Here is a 13,704-nt window from a genome sequence, read left to right on the forward strand (position 1 = left end):
CTCTACAAATTTGACATTAAACTCTACCATCCATGGCAAAGAGCAGTGCAGAGGCAAACTACCCCAGCAGGCGATCCTTTCTCTAATTCCAGCAGGATTTGGTGCCATATGTAATAGTAGTTTTCTCAGTATATGAATGTGTATTATCATTTTTGACAGTCATGGGCTTTGTCAGGCCCTTTGAAAATGTTAATCAAAATATACTGGCATCTTGTTTATGCTAAAACACTGCTGAGTTGACAGGAGATATCTATTTTGGGAATGGTGGTCTGACTTTCTCAACTCATTTCTCATGTAGCTCCTAACATCCTCAAAGTCTCTAGAAGAGAAACCAGCTAAAGAGAAAGCAAGAGTGACACCCACAAGCAACCAGGTTGTAACTAAACTTATTTGTCTCACACCTAGGTTAACTAAACCTAGGGCTTGTCTACACTTAAAATGCTGCAGCAGCACAGTGGTGGTACTTCAGTGAAGATGCTACCTATGCTGATACCTACAGAGAATTCTTGTGTCAACCTAGTGCTGTCTACACTAGGGATTAGGTCAGCATAGCTACATCTTGCAGGGGTGTAGATTTATCTTCTCCCCCACCCCTTAAGACCTAGCTATCTTCATGTAGAAGTCAGTATAGACCACCCCACAGCTAAATACAAGGTGGAACAGACTGTTTAGCATAAGTGAACACACATTCCAAGGGACCATTCATGGGGAAGTGGCCAGTTAACACCTCTCCACTATAACCCCCTCACAGTTCCCCTCCCCAAACCCTGACTCTTGTGAGTAGAGACTACTGGCTGGGGTTGCAGGATCAGGCTGTAAGTGGCACAAATTCTTTGACTTAGTGGTGTGTGTACTAGAAACTTTTTTTCCCCTTTCATTTCAGTGGCTGAAGGGCAGTCCCATAATGAACTCATTTGAGGCCCAGTTACTATCTTTCCCTATATATTAGTTAAATGGTCTGAATATCTAATTACAAAAAATGCTCCTTTTTAAAAAGGGTTTACTGATCATCTGGGTGGGGAAGAGGACCCACATCTTCTGGTATAATAACAATTTTCTTGGATGTGTAAATAGCCCATCACAGGCTAGATTTTCAGCATTACATTGAACAGTATGTAATGGAAACACAGACACTGCTGTAGAATATTATTCAGCCAAATCACAAACTAGGAGCATATTCCATTGAGAAACTAAGGGTCAAATGATGTCAATCTACCTATTCATTATTTTTTAAATAGCTGTTTCCACCAGTTGAGAATTTAGCTTTAAATCTTATCTTTATGTGGGAATTAAAACAGTTTCACACTCACTTCCACTATGAGAATTTCATTCCTTACTGAGAATTGTAGTAGTAAGTTTGTTAACTTCAGACAAAACATGATTTTAAAAAAAGTATTCAAGGAGAAGCTGATCGTAGGACCAGTGACTTTTGAGGTATCCTCAGACTCATCAGCCAAGTTGATAAAGACATTAGATGGAAAATTAACTGACTGTCATGAGCTGAATTTAATCTACAAACAGTATGTATCTTCAAAAGTGAATTATGATAAAATCAAGAGAATCCTTTTCATAAGGGGATACGGTTGAAAGATAAAACAGAACAATTTCAAAACATGAAGAGATCTTAAGGAACAGAATTTTTATACTTTAAAAGAGGTATAATACAAAATGAACTTGCTACCAATCCACTGGACAGAACTCCACTGGCCATCACATACAGTCCTCAGCTAAAACCTCTACAACCCATCCTGGACAACAATCCCTCACTTTCACAGGCCTTGGGAGGCAGGCCAGTCCTCACCCACAGACAACCTGCCAACCTAAAGCGCATTCTCACCAGCAACTACACATCACACCATAGTAACGCTATCTCAGGAACCAATCCATGCAACAAACCTCAATGCCAACTCTGCTCACACATCTACACCAGTGACACCATCACAGGACCTAACCAGATCAGCCACACCATCACTGGCTCATTCACCTGTACATCCACCAATGTAATGTACGCCACCATGAGCCAGCAATGCCCCTACGCTATGTACATTAGCCAAACTGGACAGTCCCTCCATAAAAGGATAAATGGACACAAATCAGATATTAGGAATGGTAATATACAAAAACCTGTAGGAGAACACTTCAACCTCTCTGGACACACAATAGTAGATTTAAAGGTAGCCATCCTGCAGCCTCAAAAACATTAGGACCAGACTTCAACAAACTTCTGAGCTTCAGTTCATTTGCAAATTTGACACCATCAGCTCAGTATTAAACAGACTGAATGGCTAGCCAACTACAAAAGCAGTTTCTCCTTCTGTGGTGTTCACACCTCAACTGCTAGAAGAGGGCCTCCATCCTCCCTGATTGAACTAACCTCGTTATCCCTAGGCTGATTCTTGCTTGCATATTTATACCTGCCTCTGGGAATTTCCACTACATGCACCTGACGAAGTGGGTATTCCCCTACAAAAGCTTATGCTCCAATACGTCTGTTAGTCTATAAGGACACTCTGCCGCTTCTACCAATCCATGTTACAGAAACACCTAAAATGTAACAGTCAAGCAATCTAGTACTGAAATGTACATTCTTTCCTTATTTCAGTGGCCATAATCACTAAAGATCTCTTAATCATAATTGCCATGGATTTTCTTTTTGGAAAGGGAAAACCATGATTGAGGCTTTACCAAAACACAAATGCCTTAGACAATTTCTGTTATATTACAAGAATTAAACAGAGGATACTAGAATATCAGTTAGCCTGTTTACCAGGGGCTTCCCACAGTCAGTTATTGGGGTCCTACATTTATTAATAGAGGGAAATACTGACCTTTGTAGACAGGCAGATGGAAGGAGCACATCTAGTGATAACTGACAAGTGAGTAGAGTTGTACCATCTTCAGGGGTAATGAAGCCTATAGGATGAGTAAGGATAACAATTTACCTTATTTCTTAAAGTAACAATTCCCCCCTAGTCCTCTCCTCCAGAATTTAAGGCTTAATCCATTTCAATTCCTCCATGCCACAAAGTTCAAAGCCCACATTTGGTTTCAAACATGCAAGGTCTGGAGCTGTTTGGCTCCAAGGCTTTGGTTCAGCACACCACACAGATAAAAACTATTTACAAAACTCTCATCTGGCCTGAGCATCCCACATTTCAGGAATGTTTGGATCAAATTTGGCTCGGGCTCATCTCTAATCTTAATGGCATTAAGAACTGTGGCCATACTTTTCTCCACAAATGCCCCTATGTATCATTTTCAAGTTAGCTGGCAAGTATGGACTGTCGCCTTCAGGATATTTCAGTAGATTCTAAACTGAAGTTAGGTTTCAGAGTAGCAGCAGTGTTAGTCTGTATCCGCAAAAAGAAAAGGAGTACTTGTGGCACCTTAGAGACTAACCAATTTATTTGAGCATAAGCTTTCATGGGTTACAGCCCACTTCATTGGATGCATAGAATGGAACATATAGTAAGAAGATTTTATACACACACACACAAAAGGTGGAAGTTGCCATAGAAATTGTAAGAGGCTAATTAAGATGAGGTATTATCAGCAGAAGAAAAACTTTCGTAGTGATGATCAGGATGGCCCATTTAGACCCTTGACAAGAAGGTGTTAGGATACTTAACTTAGGGAAATAATTTGATATGTGTAATGACCCAGCCACTCCCAGTCTCTATTCAAACCCAAGTTAATGGTATCTAGTTAAATTAAGCCAACATACAGCCCCTGCAGTAATTAATTCCATTTTTAATGTTCACACTATGCTCCTTCTGGCAACAGTGTGCATCCACAGCAGGAGTGCTTGCACTAATTTAACTGACAGCATGGGGCACTGTGGGGGCTGACAGCCAGAGCCCCGATGCCTGGGTTTGGGCTCTCAATCCCTCACTATGAAGCATCCCGGGCTCTTTTCTCCCCCTCCCCCACCAAATCTCTCACTCAACAAGGCTCCAGTTGTCAGCCCCAGGCAGCGGCAGGTGATGTAGCAATGCGGTGTCTACACCAACACGGTGTCAACCTATCTACATTGACTTAAGCACTACCCTTCTCACAGAGGGAAGGGGTGGAGTGGGGGTGGGCCCTGGGCAGAAGCAGTGGGGGTTGTCCCGGGCCCTACATCCTCCTAGGGATGGCCCTGCTGGGTGATAAGCGCTTCTAGAATGCTTTGTTGAATTTTTCCTATGCAATACTTGACATTCCTCAAACAAATTTAGAATCATTATCTAAAACAATTTTTTGCTAATCCTTGATCATTTTGTCTGCAGAAGTTTGTGCTACTTTAGGCACAAAGAATAAGCATCGGCCACAACTTGCTCACGCTCTTTGCCAAGATTTAGTGGCTCATTTCCATTAATGATGTGGAGCATTTTATAGCATATTTCACCTTTTCTAACTTCGCTTTCTATATCATGGGCTGTCTAGCCACTGAACCCAATTTGTCCAAAAATAACTTTCACTATGGCTTGGAATTCAACTAGCACCTTTGCATGTAAGTTTTAGTATTATTCCTCTTCTACACCATAGTAAGTAATCCTGTACTGCTGGAAATTCCATTTTCAGTCCTTAGAGAACTAAGGACAAAAAGTCAGATCCTCTGCTGGTGTAAACTGGCACAGCTCCAGATCTGGCCCCACCTCTTTAATTTTTAAAAAAAAACCTCTTACTCTCACAGTAACCAGTTTTTATGACACTTATTTAGACTGATGCCTCACTCTCTAGTTGAGAGGAACTTTTCATAATGATCTGCAAGAAATCAGTATGTTTTCACTTATCAGTCTTTACATACATGATAAATGATGACTCTCACCTCTAGCAATGAGGCATTACAAAAATCAACAGCAGGGGAAGAGAAAGCTATGGATTAAACTGCACCACCAACACAAATTTCCAAGCTTTGCTTTTGCTTCCACAAAAGCCCTAATTTTGCCTGGTTTGAATTTCAATGTTTAATAATGCTAGCATCTAGCTGATTGTCCATCTGTTGGCATTTAACTTCTGTAATAGTTTGACATTAGCAAAAAGCCCTAACTTGGACACATGCTTGAAAACAGGCACTATCAAGGATGTGGTTCTCTCCCAAATGTGGCTCCCCCTCTACATCTCTGCTATTCCCCAGATAAACTAAGGGCTTGTCTACACGGGGAAATTTAGCTGAATAGCAAGAGGTATTTCTGAATAGTGCCCTGTATGGATATTCTGTCTGGGAATTAGCCTTGATTAGCTGTTTCCAGAATAAAACTGATTTTATTCCAGAATAACTATTCTGCTTTGGAAGTGCACTAATTATTATGGAATAGCATCCATCTGGGGGCTATTCTGACAGCTATTATGGATTAAGGGATTCCACAATAGCTATTCCACCATACCTAATTCTGCAATGGCTATTCCAATCAATACCCCATTTAAATGAGCCCTAATTCCACCTGGAAGGAAGAATGCTTCTGTTTAAAACCACATCCCATATTTCTGCAGTTTTTGTAGCCCTGAACACAAGTAGCTTCTGGGGTCATTTCAGCTATAAGAACAGCACTAACCAGTCTCTCAATTCAGGGATTCTTGTCCTAGACATCTCCAAAGTCATCTTGAAACCAGTTACCAAAATAACAGGTAACTGGAAAGTATTACAGGTTTCAGAGTAACAGCCGTGTTAGTCTGTATTCGCAAAAAGAAAAGGAGGACTTGTGGCACCTTAGAGACTAACCAATTTATTTGAGCATAAGCTTTCGTGAGCTACAGCTCACTTCATTGGCTGCATACTATGGAAACTGCAGAAGACATTATATACACAGAGACCATGAAACAATACCTCCTCCCAGCCCACTCTCCTGCTGGTAATAGCTTATCTAAAGTGATCACTCTCCTTACAATGTGTATGATAATTGAGGTGGGCCATTTCCAGCACAAATCCAAGTTTAACCAGACATCTTGGGGTGGGGGGCAGGGGTAGGGAAAAAACAAGGGGAAATAGGCTACCTTGCCTAATGACTTTGCCACTCCCAGTCTCTATTTAAGCCTAAATTAATAGTATCCAATTTCCCCGTGTTTTTTCCTACCCCCCCCCCGATGTTCTGGTTAAACTTGGATTTGTGCTGGAAATGGCCCACCTTGATTATCATACACATTGTAAAGAGTGGTCACCTTAGATAAGCTATTACCAGCCGCAGAGTGGGGTGGGAGGAGGTATTGTTTCATGGTCTCTGTGTATATAATGTCTTCTGCGGTTTCCACAGTATGCATCCAATGAAGTGAGCTGTAGCTCACAAAAGCTTATGCCCAAATTGGTTAGTCTCTAAGGTGCCACAAGTCCTCCTTTTCTTTTTGGAAAGTATTAGTCATCTGGGTAGAAAAATCTCTGTTTCTATCTCCTCTCAGTTCCTTAGTGTACCTTTCAACTAAGTTTGTGTTTGGCGCATAATAGAATCTTATGCACCTCAAGTCCTAGCTTTCCCACTTGACTAGCTCCTATGGAAAACACAGGTCTGCAAATATCCATTTCAAGCAGGTAGGAAAACTGATCTCTTACCACTGGCTTCAATCATATTTGTATGAAAACTCTGATCAAGTCTATGAACCTAAGTTGAAATTTATCATTTTCCATTCAAATGGGCACATTCCATAAGTGGCTATTTAACCTTTTCTCTTATTTTAAGCAGGAAATTTCTTTACTGCCTTTTCCACTTTTGTGTTTGTAAAAACATCCATGTCACCAGAACTCCTGTAACCCTTTCCCATATACAAGGGCAACCACATCCTTTTAGTTGAAAGTTGTTTGTTTTTCTTCATCTAAAATTAAACCGAATTCTATCTGTGGGATAGAGCACTGCATATGCATCGACTCCCCCTCACAAACTGTCTCCACAGACAACAAATTTAAAAGTCTCTAGCGTACAGACCAGAACTGCATACTCCATAACAGGAATGAGGAAAGATCCTGGAGCAGACACTCAGTAAGCAATGGCATTACTGGCCCTTGTTTGTTCTGTTCCTCAATAATAGATCTGACTGATATGAAAATGAATGACTATTAATATCTTGTATTGCGGCAGGATCTAGAAGGTCCCCCTCTCCCCCAGTCATTGAGGACCCCACTGCACTGGACACTGACCAAAGCAAGAACAAAGAGGCTGTCCTTTCCCTAAAGAGTTTACAAGCTAAGTAAGGAAGTTTATTTGTAATGGAGTAAATTCCTACCAATAACAAGGAAACTCAAGGGACAGACCTGTTAAAGAGTTAATGTAAAAAAGGATTTTAGTTGTATTAAAGCCCTTTATTGTACAATCAAAGTCTCAAAGGGGATAGGTTTCAGAGTAGCAGCCGTGTTAGTCTGTATTCACAAAAAGAAAAGGAGTACTTGTGGCACCTTAGAGACTAACCAATTTATTTGAGCATAAGCTTTCGTGAGCTACAGCTCACTTCATCGGATGCATTCAGTGGAAAAACTGAAAGGGGATAGTGGAGACTGAATTACCTCAGTCGCAAAGTGAAAACTCTAGAGCTAGTTTATTTTTCCCTCGCTGTCCACGTTGGAGGAAATAAACCTGGGTCCTTTTACTTCAGGGTACTATTTTTTTCCTTTAAAAACGGGAGAAGTCAGTGCTTTTCACTGGTGATTGTTGGGCTCCATTTTGCACCACACGACAGGCTGCATTTTTGGAAATTTGGGGGCTACTGTTTACATTTTTATGCAGCACCATCTAGTGCTAGGAATACCGTTATGCAGGAACGGTTGCACAGCAGTTTCCCAATGGGGAAGGAATGGGAAATGACTCTGTATTATGTGATCTATAATAGTAGCTTCTTAGTTTAATGCGCTAGCAGAGTAAGATGGGAAAGTATCTTACTATAACAAACCTCAAAGAAGGGGAAAAGTAAATGCAGTTGCCTAGATGAAGCCAAAAGGATGGTGGAACCAAAGGGTTAAAGTGTGTCCCAGCCCATAGGAACTCAGTCCAGGTCAGGATTCAGTGCAGCTTTGACAGCAGCTTTGGTTTTCTAGGCAGATGCTTTCACACATGTCAAACTAAGGCTTACAAGGGGGTGATTTTTCACTTGTTAGTGGAAGTTCATAGGTCAAATGAATGTATTTTATGGTGTTTTAAAGTAAAGCCCACTTTCTCATATTTACAGTGCACTCAAGACTTCTTTCTGACTCTCCTTTCCTCACTGTTCTCATGAGTCTTCAACCTCTGTCTCAGGCGATTTAGATAGGCCACTGGACTCATCTGGTTAGGCAGTTACTATGTTGCAAAGTTCAAAAAGCAAGACTGAAATAATAGCAAGGTTCAAACAACCCACAAAAGCAAACAAATTTGGAGTGCACTGTGAAAAGCAATCTAATGGTACAAACTTAACTCGCTTCACTGGACTATCTTTCCCCCATCCCCTTTTGAATTCCAATCAAAGTTAGTCAGCCTGCCTTTCCTGCCTTCCCTCTTAATTTCTGTGCTCATGTGGCTTTAAACTAGACTCTTAAGGCTCCTTTAAGGTAGATTTCTTGGGTTAATTATTTATCAGGATTTTAATTTTGATCTTGCAATCCTCTTAAAATTCCTTTTCCCTTGTGTCACTTTCATAATTCTCACGCTTTGATTTTACATCTTTTATAAAGAATGTTGTTGTGATAAGATGCTGACAATCACCATGAGAAAACAGTGTGGAAAATCCCACAATTTCGTAATGTCAACTGGGTTGTAAACGTATCTATGCTACTATTGACAGTGCTGCCCCCACACTCCCTAAACTAACATTACACACGTTTTGAAGTTTGAGGAAGCTTCTGAGATTGATCTTCTGTTTCTCAGACAAGCAGTTTTTATTACAAAAAGGAAGCCGGCAAGCAGATTTTTTTCAGTCTTTTTCCATGAGGTACTTTTAGGGGTCATACTAAAAATACAAAACTCAGATTTTATTTGAGGCATCTATCATTTATAGGAACATCTATATTAAATCCAAGTTAGCAGGGTATATTCTTGAAATAACTCAAGTTTCTAAACTGCTCGTAAATATCAAGGCTGCAGCCTCTCTACTAAAATGCTTATAGAATGAGCATTGTTGAAAGGTTTCAGAGTGGGACTCTGATCAGAACACAAAGGCAGAGATGTTACAGCAGGCTGCTGGTTTCCTAAATTGGGATGCACTAGCCAATTGTTACTGCAGCTAAACTCTATATTAGCACAGTTCAGGCGACTTACTGCATTTTCATGACTTATTGCATCTGAGCTGTACTGATATCCAGTTTAGCTGCACACCTAGTAATGTGCAATTGTTTATATAGCCAAAGCTTATTCTGCTTTCAGGTTAATTTCATTACATATTTTCCTATCTTTTGGTAAATAAAGAGAAGACCTCCTGAGTAGCTCTTTAACCTGTGACTCCAGTGGTCCTCTGCTCACTCGGTTCACTTTTTTCAGCTTACCATTAAAAGCCACAAACAAGGGTGAGTGCTTTTCTAGCTCTTTTTATTTCAGAGTCAGATGTACAAGTCAAAATCCTGTGAATGCATCTACCTTAGTATGCAAGCCCTGAGCCAGTTCTTCTGTCAGGACCAAGGAGTTGATTGGGTAAAACACTAAGACCTACTGTCCACAGCAATTAGCACCCCTGGTCCCAAATAGCCATTATAGCCTCACCACCTGCATGGGTCACCAGGCTTTTGTAAACACAGCTGAAAGGGAAGGTAGCAGACTGGAATCACCAGGGGAAAAAGACCCTTTCTGAATCTGACCGGCTGGCAAAAGGACTCTGTATGAACCTATGCTTCAGAAGTAAAGAGGACAATCCTTCTAAAATTATGGCATCTTCCAAACACAAAGGAACTTCCTCAGTTGCAAGTCACCTACAAAACTTGGAATGATTCCTCTCTGCCATAGACAGCACTTGATATCAGCAACTTTGACTACCGCCCACCTCTAATCTTGCTTCCCAGGCAAGGTTACCAAGCAGTTTGTAGTGAATTGTCACCAGCAACATTTCTTGACATTCTAGAACCTACTAAATGGCTGCAGACCAGATCAAGCCACGGAAATGATGCTAGCTGCAGTGATTCCCTCCAGAGGCTGGACAGAAGTGAAATTACTATACTGATGTTTGTAGTCTTCACCCACCTATGATCCCTCCTTTATGTCCTAACTAGATGCTGCAGAACTATGAGGAAATGATAACACTTGTTCCTTTCTAATGGCTCTGTCATATTAGGCAGCTGCTTCTGTGCCCAAGAAGACTTGGGGAGGAGTTCTGCACAGCACAATTCTCTCTGCTCTTACTTAATCTCCATGTACAAATGGGTGATAATGCCAGCAATATGCTGATGACACACAGATCTGTCCTTTTTCATCAAGCCCAGACAGCATGGACTCACAGCTGTTCCAATGCATGAGCTTGGATGAAGAACAGCTGGCCCTGCCCTCTTTGTAGGCTAACAAACCCCTCCTCTAGAAGGGGCACTGCCTCAGGATTACCACATGTTTCAACCACAATCCAAACCATGTTAAAACCTGTAGTCTTTTGCATGCTTCAAGAGCTCAGTTATCATACTACAAAATAAATCAGTGTTATAACTGGTTTGGGAGATACAGATAAAATATGGGTTCCCTGACTTGATTATAACTGTAGTGTAGACTGGCCCTTATAAAACTGGGAAATAAAGGACTCAGTCCTTACCATAATCTTGGTTTTCCTGCTTTGCAGCCTGATGTCATTACACCAAAGTCCATAAATGCTGCTTTGGTGAGCTGAACTTTGTGCAAGTATATAGATTTATGTGTATCTGCAGGATGCCCCGGGGGATTAACTAAGGTGGTTTTCCTCTGTTTGAATCCTGCCTAGACTTGCAGTGCTTAAAAGATACCAAGGACACACCCAGCACTTCCTAGTGGCCCTGTGAAACTTCTTCAGGGCAAGAACCTAAAAATATAGCTGTATCCTATCCATGGGGCTGGCCTAACCTTGTAGGCTTTAGCATAGTTCCAGGCATGGCTCAAGTGTTGTCTGTACTACAAATGGAACCATGCTGTAACAAGGTCAGGGAACAGGGTTAATTGTGTCAACTGGACCTTAGACATGGGCCATTCCAAAGCTAGCTGCTGAATGCCAGGCCTTGTGCCTCAGTACCACTCCCTTGCCAGGTGTTAATACAGTTACATAGATAGTAGCAGCAATTAAAGGAGCCATAAGCCCATCCTCCTTGACTCAGTGAAGGGACAAACAAAATTCCAAATATGAATAAGCAGAGTCTCCTGTCAGCATAAGCAGAAAATTCTGCTCTGAAGAACAGGTAAACAGCTCCTTCCCAAAATGGGGGGGGTAGAACTTTTTTAAAAGTGCTTTTCCTGATCCTGATATTTTAGGACTTGTCAAAATACAAAGTTGCAGCAGTTTAACTAAAATTACTTAATCAATATTATTAACTGGTGCAAAAGGCTGTGGATGCTCTTCAACTGCTCTGGCTAAAGTCTTAAACAGAAACAAGCCAGTCTTAAACCAAAATGTATGTTCACAGATGACTTTGCGCTGGCTCAGCTGAATAGTTAACTGACTTTGGTGCAACTTGTGTGGCAGACAAATCTTTAGAATACCCTGCTTAATAAAGCTAATATTTAAATGATCCCAATTAAGCTCTGAAATTAACTCCTCACTGAGGAATGTGCGTTTCAGGGGGTGATGTGTATAGTTCACACATTTCCTGCTGCTATCTGACTGCTGTTTTCTCAAGGACAGATTAGTAGGATTGTAATGATGTACATTGTATTCTGCTAGGTTTCAGAGTAACAGCCATGTTAGTCTGTATTCACAAAAAGAAAAGGAGGACTTGTGGCACCTTAGAGACTAACCAATTTATTTGAGCATGAGCTTTTAAGCTTTCGTGAACTACAGCTGGTACCTTTAGCTTTTTCTTCACTGCAGAGTTCACTTGAGCTTCCATCACAAAAACCTCTCACTTGAGCATGGGGGGGCTTTACATCCAAGCTAGCTGGCCTGTCCTGGGCCATAGGCTAAAGTCTGAGGGCTTTTTGCAGTCAGGCCAGTAACCCACCCATTTTGCAGTGAGGATGCAGGCTAACAGTCCTCCAATGCCTTCCCACAACACCCTCTGTGTACCCCCGAAGGACTAAACTTTCCCACAATTCACTGGGAAAGAATCATAGAGTGGCTCATCTTACTGCAATGCTAAGAACCATGGGATATGGCCCCAGAAGTCCTAACACTTCAGATGGATGAGTGTGCTACCAATATGGCAGCACTTGAGTATAACTCTGTAGTATGGCCGCTCACACCCACGCTAGGCCAACCTGGATGCTTGAGGTCACAGGCCCATCACCTGAGTTAACTCTGCAGCAAAGCCTTACCCTCTCTGGTGAGAAAAGCAAAACATGCAATTGCTTTTTTAAAAATAACTGAGAATTTGCAGACAGCAGCAAGAAATGATCAAGTGCTTTCCCACTGCATTTGAGAACATTTTATTACTCCTTGCTGTCAGCTGCAAAAAGATCTCTCCTCTTCCTTGTTTGACCCCACTACTGTCTTTTATCCTGAATAACTCATGAGGCTTACCCTCCTTGATGTATCCTGAGGAATTAAAATGGTTGAGTTTAAGTCAAACTTGGGTAACACTTGATCTAAACTCAACCATTCTTCCTCATCAAGAGAAGACCCCAATCTCCTTACTGATGAAAACCAACAGCATATCATACTTAAAGGGATCAATTTTAAGACCCTACATCTGTTTGAAAATCTTGTCCATTTTAGGACCACTGATCTCTTACTTGTGTCGAATTTGATGGTATAATATAGCTCGTCATAAGAAGTAACACCTAAAATCTCAAACAAAGACACTGGGGGAAAAAAACATTTTTCTCTTGCAGTTCACTTTGTGCATATGAAAGCACTTTGATTTTACAGTAAAACTACATGTCCAGTCAGCCACTTTTCCCCCAGTTTGCGTGTCTCGTTTGCAGCAATAGGGAGGAAACTTTTTTTAAATGGGAAAAATTTTGCAAAACCACTAAACCCAGAAAAATGGGCAAAAAATGCATTTTGTAAAATTGACTAATGTCCATATTGCTAACCTGCAGCATTCAAAACATGAAATTTGCATAAATACACCAAATGTAGCAAGATCCAGGATACAATATCCAATTTTGAGTTTTTCCTGTATTTGTCAGTTATTTTTATTTTGATCACTTTTGATTTAAACAAGGAATAAATACATCTTGCCAGAAGAGTTTATCAGCATTTTCCTTGGCAGCAACATATACTAATAATTGCTGTCCCACATGCTCCGTTAAAGGCTCTGAAAAGGTCACCTCTGTGTCTCAGTTTCCCTTCTGTGAAATGGCATACTACTTGGATGTTGTGAGGCTTAATTTTGGTGAGGTGATGTGCCTAGGGGACAGAGCTGGAAATAACACTCAATAAAATGCTTAATCCTTACTCATTCAAAGCACTGTGCAAGCTCCCCATGCATGTGATCCAGATCACCTAATTTCAGTCCTGTGCTTTATCAGCTTAGACAATGCTCTCTCGTGCTGTGCGCCTTGAGACCATGAAGTTTTGGTACCTGTTACAATTTGATTTATACTCCATCACATACGTGCTGCTGGCTTAAATGTGTTTGTGGCAAATGATAACATTGTAATTACAATTACCAAAACAGATTAAGTATATCAGTTATCACAAATATGGGTTTATATGAGGAAAGTTACA

General features: G+C 40.9%; 1 protein-coding gene across 4 annotated transcripts in view; it reads right to left on the reverse strand.

Annotated features, from left to right (window-relative positions):
* LOC311525888 (uncharacterized protein) overlaps window positions 1–13,704 on the reverse strand; it is a 253,634-nt gene that overhangs the window by 235,961 nt on the left and 3,969 nt on the right. For 3 of the 4 annotated variants that reach the window (XR_014712883.1, XR_014712885.1, XM_084638305.1), the window contains exon 2: window positions 2,829–2,913. The exons of the other annotated variant lie outside the window; for it this stretch is intronic. The gene's annotated coding sequence lies outside the window, so the exon portion shown is untranslated. The remainder of the gene's footprint in view (window positions 1–2,828; window positions 2,914–13,704) is intronic. 4 annotated transcript variants of the gene reach the window in all.

This window comes from Lepidochelys olivacea, assembly GCF_965140295.1.
Source record: "Lepidochelys olivacea isolate rLepOli2 genome assembly, chromosome: 9".
Lineage (NCBI taxonomy): Eukaryota > Metazoa > Chordata > Testudines > Cheloniidae > Lepidochelys > Lepidochelys olivacea.